We start from the raw sequence: 14739 nt of genomic DNA, 5'->3' as shown, positions 1-14739 counted from the left end.
CATATAGTAGGTGAATAAGGTTTGGGGTAAGTAATGAAAGACAAAGCCATCTGGTAGAATTTTGCACAGAGCATAACTTAATCATTGCTACCACTTGGTTCAAGAATCATAAAAAAAGGTTATATACATGGAGGAATCCTGGAGATACTAGAAGGTTTCAGATAGATTATGTAATTGTGAGACAGATATTTAGGAACCAGGTATTAAATTGTAGGACATTTCCAGGAGCACATGTGGACTCTGACCACAATCTACTGGTTATGAACTGTATATTAAAACTGAAGAAACTGCAAAAAGGTGGGAATTTAATTGGATGGGACCTTGATGAATTGACTACACCAGAAATTGTACAGAGTTTCGCGGATAGCATAAGTGAAATATTGACAGGAATGGAGGAAAGAAATACAGTAGAAGAAGAATCGGCAGCTTAGAGGGACGAAGTGGTGAAGGCAGCAGAGGATAAAGTACGTAAAAGGGCGAGGGCTGGAAGAAATCCTTGGGTAACAAAGGAAATATTGAATTTAATTGATGAAAGGAGAAAATATAAAAATTCAGTAAATGAAGCAGGCAAAAAGGAATAGAAACGTCTCAAAAATGAGATCGATAGGAAGTGCAAAATGGCTAAGCAGGAATGGCTAGAAGATAAATTATAAGGATGTAGAGGCTTATCACACTAGGGGTAAGATAGATACTGCCTACAGGAAAATTAGCGAGACCTTTGGAGAAAAGAGAACCACTTATATGAATTTCATGAGCTCAGATGGATCCCAGTTCTAAGCAAAGAAGGGAAAGCAGAAAGGTGGAAGGAGTACATAGAGACTCTATACACGGACGATGTACTTGAGGACAATATTATGGAAATGGAAGAGGATGTAGATGAAGATGTAATGGGAGATACGATACTGTGTGAAGAATTTGCCAAAGCACTGAAAGACCTATGCCGAAACAAGGCCCCGAGAGTACACAAAATTACATTAGAACTACTGACGACCTTGTTATAGCCAGTCATTACAAAACCCTACCATCTGGTGAGCAAGATGTGTGAGACAGCGAAATACCCTCAGTCTTCAATCCCAATGAAAGCAGGTGTTGACAGATGTGAAAGTTACCAAACTACCTGTTTAATAAGTCACAGCTGCAAAATACGTGGGGCATATAAGAAAGATCCACAAGTCATAATTCTTCCCGACCAAGGAACCTACACGCTACCTGACGGGACATGGCCCATATCCTTCTTTAATGCAGAAAATACAACCAGACATTACACGCCCTTGTGAATATGGAGCAGTTGTCACACTTGAACGCATCGTGTGAGAATGTGCCACTACACAAAACGTTGCAGACTACGATAGTTGGTTATGGAATAGTCGATGACATAACAAGGAAAGAAGAAGTGTGGCACAAGTGGCATTTGCTGACAGTGAAAATGCACACATCATGAAAAAAAAGCGTCATTTTGGTTAACAGAATTCCCAACCTATACAGAAAATTGGAATAGAAATCAACATAAACATTATTTCCATCCTTTTTATTTCTCATGAAACCCAAGCTTAGTATATTGAACTACTGTATAGCGAGACGTTCAGTGGTGGTGGTCCAGACTTTTGTACACACCGATACCTCTAATACAAAGTAGCACACCCTCTTGCATTAATGCATGCCTGTATTCGTCGTGGCATACTATCCATAAGTTCATCAGCGCACTGTTTATTCAGGTTGTCGCACTCCTCAACGGCAATTTGCCGTCGATCCCTCAGAGTGGTGATGGATCACGTCATCCATCCCTTGCTAGTCTATAACCCATACATGTTTGGTAGTGTTCATGTCTGGAGAACATGCTGTCCACTCTAATCAAGCGATTTCGTTATTATGAAGGATGTTTTCCACAAGATGTGCACGAAGGATGCGCTACTTGTAGTCCATGAAGACGAATGCCTTGTAAACATGCTGCCCATTATGGTTGCACTATTAGTCGGAGGAAGGCATTCACGTATCGTACAGCCGTTACATCGCCTTCCATGACCATGAATGCCATACGTCGGCCCCACATAATCCACCTCAAAACAGCAGGGAACCTCCACGTTCCTGTAGTCAGTGGACAATGTGTCTAAGGAGTTCAGCCTGACCAGGTAGCCTCCAAACATGACTCCGGCGATTCTCAGTTTGAAGGCTTATGCGACACACAACAGTGAAGAGAACATGATGCCAGTCTAAAGCGAACTATTCGGCAAGTTATGAGGTCCATGTGTACCGCGCTGCATGGTATCGTGGATGCTAACATGAACCTCGCGTTGGTCGTCGTGAGAGAAGTTGTGCATCATCTAGCCTATTACGCACAGTTTGAGTTGTAACACGACGTCCTGTTGCAACACGAAAAGCATTATTTAACATGGTGGCATTGCTGTCAGGGTGCCCCCGTGCCATAATCTGTAGGTCGCGGTCGCGCACTGCGCTAGTAGCCCTTTCTCGGCCTGAGCGAGGCATATCATCGACAGCTCCTGTCTCCTGGTATCTCCTGCATGTCTGAACAACATCGTTTTGTTTCACTCCGACACACCTGCACACTTCCCTTGTTGATAGCACTTCCTGGCACAAAGTAAGAATGCGGACGCGATCAAACCGCGGTATTGACCGTCTAGGCACGATGGAACTACAGACTACATGAGCCGTGTACCTCCTTCCTGGCGGAGTGACTGTATATGATTTGCTATCGGACACACTTCGTCCAATGGGAGCAGCTCATGCATGGCTGTTTACACCTTTAGGCACGTTTAGTGACCTATCTGAACAGTCAAAGTGACTATATGTGTCATACGGAATCCACAGTCAACGTCTATCTTCAGGATTTCTGGGAACCGGAGTGATGCAAAACTTTTTTTGATGTATGTATTAGCATATGAACTGCAAGCATGCACTGGCTAGAGAGAACAAGGAAAAGGCCACATATGAAGACGACGAGTTGTACCATAGCAGAACATCCAACTACAGCAACTTTTCACAAGGATGGAGGAGATGACCCTCGGGGATTATTCCCTGGCAGTCACCTCCCAATCTATACAACTTGGGTGGCAGTAGCAGGGTCCCTATGAAACCTGAGCTGTGCCTCAGTCTGCCAGGGGTCACTATCAAGACAAATGAAAAATCTAGCTTGGTTGTGCGACGGGTGAGAGTAGTCTAATCTAGTGTTGTGTTAAGGTAGTATAGTGCTGCCAAGTGTACTGTTGTATAGTAATGCAGTCAAAAATCACAAATTACAAAATTTTTCATGTCTCAAAGCAGCACAGTACAAAAGGCAAGTAGCATGTAACTATGGATTCCAAAGTAATATACGGTTAATATCTATGTGGCAAATGGCCAAATGGTAGCCGGCAGCTGTGGCCGAACGGTTCTAGGCTCTTGAGTCCGGAACCACGCTGCTGCTACGGTCGTAGTTTTGAATCCTGCCTCAGGCATGGATATGTGTGATGTCCTTAGATTAGTTAGGTTTAAGTAGTTCTAAGTCCAAGGGATTTATGACCTCAGATGTTAAGTTCCATAGTGCTTAGAGCTATTTCTACATCTACCTCTACATCCATACACCGCAAGCCACCAGACAGTGTGTGGCGGAGGGTACCCTGAGTACCTCTATCGGTTCTCCCTTCTATTCCAGTCTCGTATTGTACGTGGAAAGAAGGATTGTCGGTATGCTTCTGTGTGGGCTCTAATCTCTCTGATTTTATCCTCATGGTCTCTTCGCGAAACTTTAACAAAAGCCCGTACCGAGCTACTGAGCGTCTCTCCTGCAGAGTCTTCCACTGGAGTTTATCTATCATCTCCGTAACGCTTTCGCAATTACTAAATGATCCTGTAACGAAGCGCGCTGCTCTCCGTTGGATCTCCTCTATCTCTTCTATCAACCCTACCTGGTGCGGATCACACACTGCTGAGCAGTATTCAAGCATTGGGCGAACAAGCGTACTGTAACCTACTTCCTTTGTTGTCGGATTGCATTTCCTTAGCATTCTTCCAATGAATCTCAGTCTGGCATCTGCTTTACCGACGATCAACTTTATATGATCATTCCATTTTAAATCACTCCAAATGCGTACTCCCAGATAATTTATGGAATTAACTGCTTCCAGTTGCTGATCTGCTATTTTGTAGCTAAATGATAAGGGACCTATCTTTCTATGTATTCGCATCAACTTACACTTGTCTACATTGAGATTCAATTGCCATTCCGTGCACCATGCGTCAATTCGCTGCAGATCCTCCTGCATTTCAGTACAATTTTCCATTGTTGCAACCTCTCGATACACCACAGCATCATCTGCAAAAAGCCTCAGCGAACTTCCGATGTCATCCACCAGGTCATTTATGTATATTGTGAACAGCAACGGTCCTATGACACTCCCCTGCGGCACACCTGAAATCACTCTTACTTCGGAAGACTTCTCTCCATTGAGAATGACATGCTGCGTTCTGTTATCTAGGAACTCCTCAATCCAATATCACAATTGATCTGATAGTCCGTATGCTCTTACTTTGTTCATTAAACGACTGTGGGGAACTGTGTCAAACGCCTTGCGGAAGTCAAGAAACACGGCATCTACCTGTGAACCCGTGTCTAAGGCCCTCTGAGTCTCGTGGACGAATAGCGCGAGCTGGGTTTCACACGACCGTCTTTTTCGAAACCCATGCTGATTCCTACAGAGTAGATTTCTAGTCTCCAGAAAAGACATTATACTCGAACATAATACGTGTTCCAAAATTCTACAACTGATCGACGTTAGAGATATAGGTCTATAGTTCTGCACATCTGTTCGACGTCCCTTCTTGAAAACGGGGATGACCTGTGCCCTTTTCCAATCCTTTGGAACGCTTCGCTCTTCTAGAGACCTACGGTACACCGCTGCAAGAAGGGGGGCAAGTTCCTTCGCGTACTCTGTGTAAAATCGAACTGGTATTCCATCAGGACCAGCGGCCTTTCCTCTTTTGATCGATTTTAATTGTTTCTCTATCCCTCTGTCGTCTACTTCGATATCTACCATTTTGTCAACTGTGCGACAATCTAGAGAGGGAAGCACAGTGCAGTCTTCCTCTGTGAAACAGCTTTGGAAGAAGACATTTAGTAATTCGGCCTTTAGTCTGTCATCCTCTGTTTCAGTACCATTTTGGTCACAGAGTGTCTGGACATTTTGTTTTGATCCACCTACCGCTTTGACATAGGACGAAAATTTCTTAGGAATTTCTGCCAAGTCAGTACACAGAACTTTACTTTCAAATTCATTGAAAGCCTCTCGCATAGCCCTCCTCACACTGCATTTCGCTTCGCGTAATTTTTGTTTGTCTGCAAGGCTTTGGCTATGTTTATGTTTGCTGTGAAGTTCCCTTTGCTTCCGCAGCAGTTTCCTAACTCGGATGTTGTACCACGGTTGCTCTTTCCCATCTCTTACGATCTTGCTTGGCACATACTCATCTAACGCATATTGTACCATGGTTTTGAACTTTGTCCACTGATCCTGAACACTATCTGCACTTGAGACAAAACTTTTGTGTTGAGCCGTCAGGTACTCTGTAATCTGCTTTTTGTAACTTTTGCTAAACACAAAAATCTTCCTACCTTTTTTAATACTTCTATTTACGGCTGAAATCATCGATGCAGTAACCGCTTTATGATCGCTGATTCCCTGTTCTGCACTAACTGATTCAAATAGTTCGGGTCTGTTTGTCACTAGATCTAATATGTTATCGCCACGAGTCGGTTTTCTGTTTAACTGCTCAAGGTAGTTTTCAGATAAAGCACTTAAAAATATTTCACTGGATTCTTTGTCCCTGCCACCCGTTATGAACGTTTGAGTCTCCCAGTCTATATCCGGCAAATTAAAATCTCCACCCAGAACTATAACATGGTGGGGAAATCTACTCGAAATATTTTCCAAATTTTTCTTCAGGTGCTGAGCCACAACAGCTGTTGAGCCCGGGGGCCTATAGAGACATCCAATTACCACGTCTGAGCGTGCTTTAACCGTGACCTTCACCCAAATCATTTCACAATTCGAATCTCCGTCAATTTCCTTCGATACTATTGTACTTCTTATCGCTATAAACACGCCTCCCCCTTCATTGTCCAGCCTATCTCTGCGGTATACATTCCAATCGGAGTTTAGGATTTCATTACTGTTTACGTCTGGTTTCAGCCAACTTTCTGTTCCTAGTACTATATGGGTTTTGTGACCGTTTATTAATGAGAGCAGTTCTGGGACCTTTCTATAGACGCTCCTGCAGTTTACTATTAGCACATTGATATTGTTATTCCTTGTTGCATTTTGCCTACTCCTGCCTTGCCGCGTCTCTGGAGGCGTCTTGTCGGGCCTAGGGAGGGAATTCTCTAACCTAAAAAAAACCCATGTGCACTCCACACGTACTCCACTACCCTCGTAGCCGCTTCCGGCGTGTAGTGCACGCCTGACCTATTCAGGGGGACCCTACATTTCTCCACCCGATAGCGGAGGTCGAGAAATTTGCACCCCAGCTCTCCGCAGAATCGTCTGAGCCTCTGGTTTAAGCCTTCCACTCGGCTCCAAACCAGCGGACCGCGATCGGTTCTGGGAACGATACTACAAATAGTTAGCGTTTAAGCTAAAGGTTAGAAAACAGATTTGATTTTCAAACTTACTATTTACTGAATTTCATATTTCATACAGACTTTCAATTAATATTTTATGCAGATATTTCATGTAGATTATTTCAACCTACATAAGACAATGATTAGTTACACTAACACATCTGCAATTATGTTAAAATATTACGCGCAATGTTCATGTCAATACATGTGAAACATCTGGTTCACTGTTGTATTTAGGTAAAATACGAGAGAAAACAGGAGATAAATCACTAAAAACACATAAATAAGTGTCCTTTTTGTACTGTATGGAGATGAGCAAGTGGTACTCAGCACTGGTGCAGAGCCTACTCCTTCCTAATACCACCAACATGGCAGCAGTGGTTAACGTACACAGCCGCCATACGGTGGCGACAGCAGCGCCATATGCTCTCACATCATACCACTACATTATGTTTCACTTTCTAAACCTTCAATCGTGTGTGTGTGTATATATGGTATTTACTATGGAGGGTAATTCGCATTCGGGACCGAGTATTTACTACCGCATACGAATTTTAAAACTGATTTGACCCGGAACTACACAGGCTACTTGAATTTGTTCTTAGAAACTTCTCCATCGTCCTAAAACTGTCATCATTGGGATCTACAGTGCCAGATCAAACTATAGCGATAGTGGACTACGTGCCATTGGTGCAAATGGTTTAAAACGCTCTAAGCACTATGGGACTTAACATCTAAGGCCATAAGTCCTCTAGAACGTAGAACTACATAGACCTAACAAACCTAAGGACATCACACACATCCATGCCCGAGACAGGATTGCGACCGAAGCAGTTGCGCGGTTCCGGGCTGAAGCGCCTAGGAGCGCTAGGCCACCGCGGGCGGCCTACGTGGCATTAAGAAAAACTTATTACCCCAATTCTTCGCAAATATGGTTGCAGCTGTTCTCGTTTATAACAGCTTATATCACATCATCATCTTCACTTCTAGATTTTCAAAGAGAGATGATTAATAAATTTTACTCACGAGGAAAACAATAATACTGAGAATGAACATTGCAGTAACTTATTTTGTATAGTTAGTACGATACTATTGTACTGTCAGAACAGGTCGTCGCTCTTTAGCTTGGGTACCAGCGGAATTTGTCAACAATGAAGTATCCTAGGTCATCAGGCGAGCAGTTGCGTAGCAACATTGCGATTCCGAATCGTATTGCGTAAACACATTGTCTGTGCTTGCGTGATTTTCGTTGTGCTATTCGTTTTGTTCTAGAGCGTCTTCTTGGTGAGAAAAGCTCATTAACTGATTATCTGAAGTGCTTTTCGTGAAAAGTCTTCCAACAGAAGAACTTCGAAACCCAGCGTTGGGTGTGACGCAGTACGGAACCGTAAGTGACCATCGATATCTTTTCTTCTTCATCTCTTATCAAGACTAATATCTTTTGCCGTTAATGTCACTCTAAATTACTGCTGCTGAGCGCTTTGCACAAACATGAAATCCCTTGTAGTTGGTTTTATTTGGATGTTTAATCACACCAACTACATTGTAACGAAAAATGGGAAAAAAATGTTTCCAGTGATCCGACTTGAGCTTTAGCCTATGAGAGCAGAGTTGCAAAATCGTGGGCACGATTTCGGTAGCTCATGTAACCTGCCGAACTCTCTATATCCTTCAAATTCTAAAAGGTGTATATGTACATCATCAAGAGTGTTTAGGGGCTACGTGTCGGCTATATTCTGCGTCATATTACCATAATGTATCGCTTTTTATGTCCTACATGTTCTAGAGATTGCCAAGGCTCTTTATATTGTTCATAGTCGACGAGGACAAAAAAAGCGAGGTGAAAATTGATATTGTTGATAATTTGTGCTAGGTGGTAGCAGGGACTGATATGAATATTATACTTAAAAGTCCAGATGGGCGAGATGTGCGCTACAGCGTATGGAAGGGAGATGGCATGGGATGTGGTGGGGAAAAGAGGGGTTTGGGTTCAAGATGAATTTTTTATTTATCTTAAATAAATAGAAATGAGTTGCTTCAAGCAAAAATGTTTTTCTGTAATCAGTAAGCTACATTAAATTTGTTAGGAAAATTGTCCTATTCAGTACTCTGTAGCAGGGTGGTGGTGGTGTGTAGATGGCACACACGTGAGGGAATGTAGTTGTCTGGTATTTGATCAAACTCTTCCCTCTTCGTTAGTCTGCAAACTGAAGCGCTACCGGCTAAACAGCCACATTTGACCACGGTTTTATTACGTCGCTTTCTGGCTCTCTATTTGTCCGTGTGTATCTCTCCCCTCCTCCCCCCCCCCCCCATCACCCTCCCTCTCTCTCTCTCATACACTTACAGGCACTTCGTTGCAGAATGAGAGCGTGGCATTTATTTAGCTAAAAAGGGCCTTGCCGCCAAAAGGCATATGCCTAGTTTCCAATCTGTCAGCGGTGAACACCATTAAAAATTTGACTTCATTATACATTCCACAGTGGATGGTACTCTGAGGGGTCGCACAGATTCCGATCAAGTGGACGAGCATGTGTTCTCCTTTAAATTGTCTGTCTGTGTATCTACATTATCTGCCCACTTTGGTACAAAAGTACATTCACAGTGTAGGTAGCTCTGTGAAGTTGGTAACTGAGTAGTGAATGATGCGAAGTGAAGGCGACCAAACATGGGTTGGACGTCGGCAGCTGACCACGTACGAGCAACGAAATCAAAAGCGAAACAGATTGTAAACTTCAGAATGCAACATGGGGGCTGGACAGAGTAAAATGAAATCCATCTGCTACAAAGGAAAATAATATTCTGTGTCTGTTCGCGCACATCACATTTTGTTCCAGTAGAATCTAGCACAAGAAACGTGTTTCGGCTGTAAATGTTTTGACACTTTTCAAGCAATCAGGGCTTTCGTGAAATCTTTTATGTTTGCAGGAAGCTATGGAAAATATTGTAAGGATAATTTGTTTAGAATGTGTTTTAGGAAGCGCATCGGTGACGTTGATGTGTGTTCCTGAAGTTTTGTTACAAGGAAATGTTGCACATACTTAAGGGAATTAAGGACTCCACTATTCATCTGTTGTGTGGCACTGGAAATGAGTTACCATTTATTGCTTCTAACCTCTAAATAAGTATGTTTGGATTTTGAATGTTGTTAGTTACATTAATTGTTCACTACTGTATAGTTAATATCTGTGATTACGTGTCACAGATTTTTACGTTTTTCGACCTTATGTTCAAAAGTATTCTCTATTGACTGATTATGTCTGACCTCTGGATGCACGAATAATATTCGAAATTGCCATTAATATGGCTCAAATATTTGGCTGCCGTTAGTAGTAAATTTACCCCTCTTTGTCCCTCGTTTCCGAATATCTGATGTACGTAACTGACCTACGAATAGTGTGTAAATCCTCACGTCTCCGAGAAATTCGTATCATCACACAATATTTCACGTTCTAAACATACAAATTTGTGTACATGTTCTTTAATAAGGACCTTAATGCTCTCAGGTTACGCAATATATACTGCCTCATGCGAATTACGATTTTGTTTCGAAACGCAGCTGAACCTTCTGCACGTCTGTCATTGTAATAAATGTGTCGTCTTTTAGTATTATAGTTGCTTCTTGAAATCATTGCATCTTACTTCACAGTTTCTTTCGACGATCGTCGTATTCTGACTACATCTTAATTATATTCAGGCTTTAAGAAAGGGTCATCTGCCCATCGCAGCGTACCATAGACGCACTCAGGGCGTCGGTTTATAAATGTCAAAATTTCGTGTTAAGTGTCTGATGCAAACATATTTCGCTGAGCTGCTTTCCCAATGTTATTCAAACTTGAAAAGATGTGAATATTCGGATATGTTCGCATTCATAAGTAGTTGCCACTATCATTTCACAGTACATTAAAGTATGATTTCAGGTACTCCTGTGGCTAAAGGACACGTTGTAATCATCGAGGAAATAATTATATGATATGTGCAAGTCAGCTGCTTGTTTTTAAAACAAATTCATTACACAGTTCTCCAGGCACAAACGGGTATGTGATCGAAAAATTATCGGCTTCTGCCAGCATATTAAGCTCATTTTGGGATATTTTCAATATTCTCAACATTCCTCGGCTCTGTCAGCATCTGTATAAACATTTATGTTAAATTAACAACAACCTCAGATGCAATGTTTACCTAGATTTACCTTGGTTTCAGTTGGGATAACCCAATCTTCTTCAGAATAAAAGGACCTACGATTCGTCCGTAATGGACAACGTCAAAAACTAAAAACAATAATATAGTAATACATCGTCATATTGCAATAACTTATCCGTTGTTTCCGTACTATAACGATGTATTACTATTTATAGTTTTTAGTTCTTGACGTTGTCCGTTATGGACAAGTCGTAGTTCCTTTTATTATGAAGAAGGTTGGGTTATCCCAACTAAAGTCTAGGTAATCATTGCAATGTAGGTTGTTATTAATTAGAAATCAATATTTTCAGTAAATGCTATTCCTTCACCTCGATTAATAGGCAACGAAAAATTTGAGGGTGTAAGTTTAAAGCTGAAACTAACGTGGTCATCAAGGAAAGTGACAAATTTCATAGCTTATAAGATATGCACTTCTGAACTGCAGTTGATTTGAGAATTTGTGGGCTTGGCAGATCAGACACGTATTATACGTATGGTCAGTAAACTATCTGGATGCAGTCGGAAGTAATCGTCGTTATTTGACGTAGGTCCCAGAGGCATTTATAAACAATGAAATGTCAAACAACATTAGGTGGACAGTTGCATAGCAACATTGCGATTTCGAATCGTGTTGCGTAAACATATTGACTGTGCTTACGTGATTTTCGTAGTGCTGTTCTTTGTGCTCTAGAGCTTCTTTTCGGTGAGACAAGTTCATTAATTGAGCTTGTCGAGAAAGGTCTTCCGCCAAAGAAACTTACAAAGCCAGCGTTGAATTGACGCAATACGGAACCGTATGTGATTAGTCAACATCTTCTCTCGGTCATCTCTTATCCCCGCTAACCTTCTTTGCTGTACATGTTACTGTAATCTACTGCTGCTGAACGCTGTAGCTCACGCCTCAGATCACTTTTATTTGGTTTTACTTTGGATGTTTAATCACACCAGCTACATTCTAACGAGAAAGAGAAAAGAAATTCTTTCCAATGCGACTTGAGATTCAATTCACGAGAGTACTTTGACTAAATCGTGGCCATGATTTCGGTAAGTCATGTAGCCTGCGGAGTTCTTTACATTCTTTAAATTCCGGAATTTTTTATTTTCATTTTCGAGATGATTTATTGACTTTGTGCCGACATTATTCTGCACCGTATTAGCATACTGAATCATGGTATGTCTTAAATCTTGTATTTATTATCAAGATTGTGTATATTGGTCACAGCCCAGCCAACGAAGAACAGATAGGTCGAATCAAGAAAAAATTGTTATAGTTGATAATTTAACCTTAGGACTAGGGACTGACATGAATATTATACTAATGGTCTAGACAGGCGGACTGCTTTGAGAAAAAGTGCAATCTAGTGTTCAGTTAAGCTGCATTATAATTTCGTAAGAAAATTGTCCTGTTCAATTCTCTGGAGAAGGAATATTCTTAATGTTGCAGCGGTTAAAAAAATCGTAGATTATTGAAAATAATAATTGGCGTTTTAAAATTAATGTTTATTGTTAAACGGAGGGGATAAAGGAACTTATTAAATGGATGTCGCTTGTCAAAGTGCAATATAACGTTGTTAAGGGATAAATTATGTTCTGGGACTGTAACAGGGTGGAGGAGTGTGGGCGGATGCTACACACGTGAGGGAACGGAGGCCGCTGGCATGTCGTCAAACTCCTCCGTCTTCGTTAGTCTGCATACTGAAGCGCGGCCAGTCGTTTCTCCATTCTCTCTCTACCCTACTATGTCACGAGTCATTACACTAAAAGCCGCCACTTTTAACGATGGTTGTATTAGGTCACTTGCTGGCTGTCTATCTGTATCTCTCTCTACAGTTACAGTTACAGTGTACCAAGCTCATAGGTGGCGTTGTGAAGTTGGTAACTGAGTGGTCAATGAAGCAAAGCGAAGACGACCAAACATCTGTCGGACGTCAGTAGCCAAGTGGTAAAGAGCAACGGAAACCAAAACGAAAAACACTGCAACCTTCACAATGCAACGTAAGAGCAGGAGAGGTTCAAAAAGTCCCAACTGCTACCAAATTACATGGAAGTAAAATGATGTTCATTGTCAGCTGGCGCACATCACGATCTGTTCCAGTAGAAATCGTGTATAAGAAACATGTTGCTGTTACAGAAGTTTTGCCCATTTGGAAGAATTCAGGATATACCTGAGATCTTTTAGGTTTGGTGGAAACTGTGGATAATTTGTTACAGAAAGTTTTTAGACGTGCTTATGAACTCGGTGTGTCTTTCTTATTGTTTTACTGCAAGAATATGGTGTAGATATGTAAGGGAATTGCTTAAGGTGTCTACTATTTACATGTCGCGTTGCAGCGGAAAGGAGTTGGGGTTTACTGATTCTTACCACTAAATACGTATTTTTTGATTCTGGTTGCTGATAATTACATTACATACGGGTACTATTGTATGGAAAATATCTTGTGATTTCGCATCAACTAATTTATAGGTTTTCTATCATCATGTCAAAAGTATGCACCATTTATTGTTTAGGTCTTACTTTTGGGTGCATGAATAGTATTCGACATTTCCGTTAATTTGTATCGAAGATCTCCCTCGTGTTATTAGTAACTCTGCACCCAATTTTAGCAAATTTCATGAACGTAACTGACCTAGGAACTGGCTGCACTGCCTCACGTCTGTAACACTTTCGTGCCATCACGTTGTAAGTGTTCAAACATGTGTGTACATGCTCTTTAATAAGGGTCTTAATTCTCTTAGGGAACCATTATTTACTACAGTATGCGCATTTTGATTCTGTTCCGGAACACAGCTTCGCCTTCTGCATGCATTCCTCCATAATTAATTCACCGTCGCTTTGAATGTGTCTTCCTTGCTAACTACGGTGGCCCCTTGACACCATCGCTTTCGTTTTTTAGTTTCTTTCGACGCTTACTCCATTCCGTCCTAATTTTATTCAAGGTCTAAAGGGACGTATCTGCATATCCTGACGACCCACAGACCAACTCAGTGCGTCGGTTTATAAATCTCAGAAGTTCTTGGGAAATGTCTGATGCAATCGTATTTCGTACAACTATTAGTTCAGTGTTACTGAAACTTCACAAGACGTGACTGTTTCGTATCTGTTCATATTCACAAGTAGTTACCACTCGCATTTCACCGCATATTGAAAAAAATTATCTAAGGTATCGGTCTGTCAAAAATATATGTTGTAGTCGTGTAGGTCGACGTCTTGCTTTGAAAGCAAATTTATTACACAATTCTGTAGGCATCTGCGGGTACTGTGTGCGGCTACACTCAATTATAAAGACTTCAATCAGCACATTAGCTTCGATTTGGGAATTTTCAAATACACATTACTCTTTTATCTTGCTTAGTAGGGAAATAATGAATCTGATTTTAAAATGTTTAATTCGATACTAATATTATCATTGATGAAGGTTACGAAGACAGATAAGCCACGTATTACCAATGGCTAGTAAAGCTCTGCGGTACAGTGAGGAGCTATCTAAGTTTTTTAGTGTGGGTCTTAGACAATTTTTTCAAAAATGAAATATCGCACAACACGAGGGGTTCGATGAGAGGCAACATTGCGATGGCGTATCGTGTGGCATAAACATATTGTATGTGATTTTGTGATTTTCGTAGTGCTATTTTTCGTACTGTAGTGCTTCTTCTTGGTGAGAAAAGGACATTGACTGAATATTTGAACTGTTTTTTGAGGACCGTCTTAAGATAGGGAAACGTAACAAGATAGCGTTTGGTGGGACACTATACGAAACAGTAGGTGACGAGCCAACATCTTGTTTCCGTCATCTCTTATCCGTAATATCATCATTTGCTGTTGACGTCGAGTGTAAACTAATGCTGCTAATCGCTGTGATCTCAAATTTGAAATCGTTCGTATCTATCTTTATTCAGATGTTTATTCGAGCAGGTGTGTTTTACCGAAGGAAACGATCCTTTCCGGTGAT

This window comes from Schistocerca gregaria, chromosome 6 (assembly GCF_023897955.1).
Source record: "Schistocerca gregaria isolate iqSchGreg1 chromosome 6, iqSchGreg1.2, whole genome shotgun sequence".
Classification (NCBI taxonomy): Eukaryota; Metazoa; Arthropoda; class Insecta; order Orthoptera; family Acrididae; genus Schistocerca; species Schistocerca gregaria.
This window is presented reverse-complemented; position numbering follows the sequence as displayed.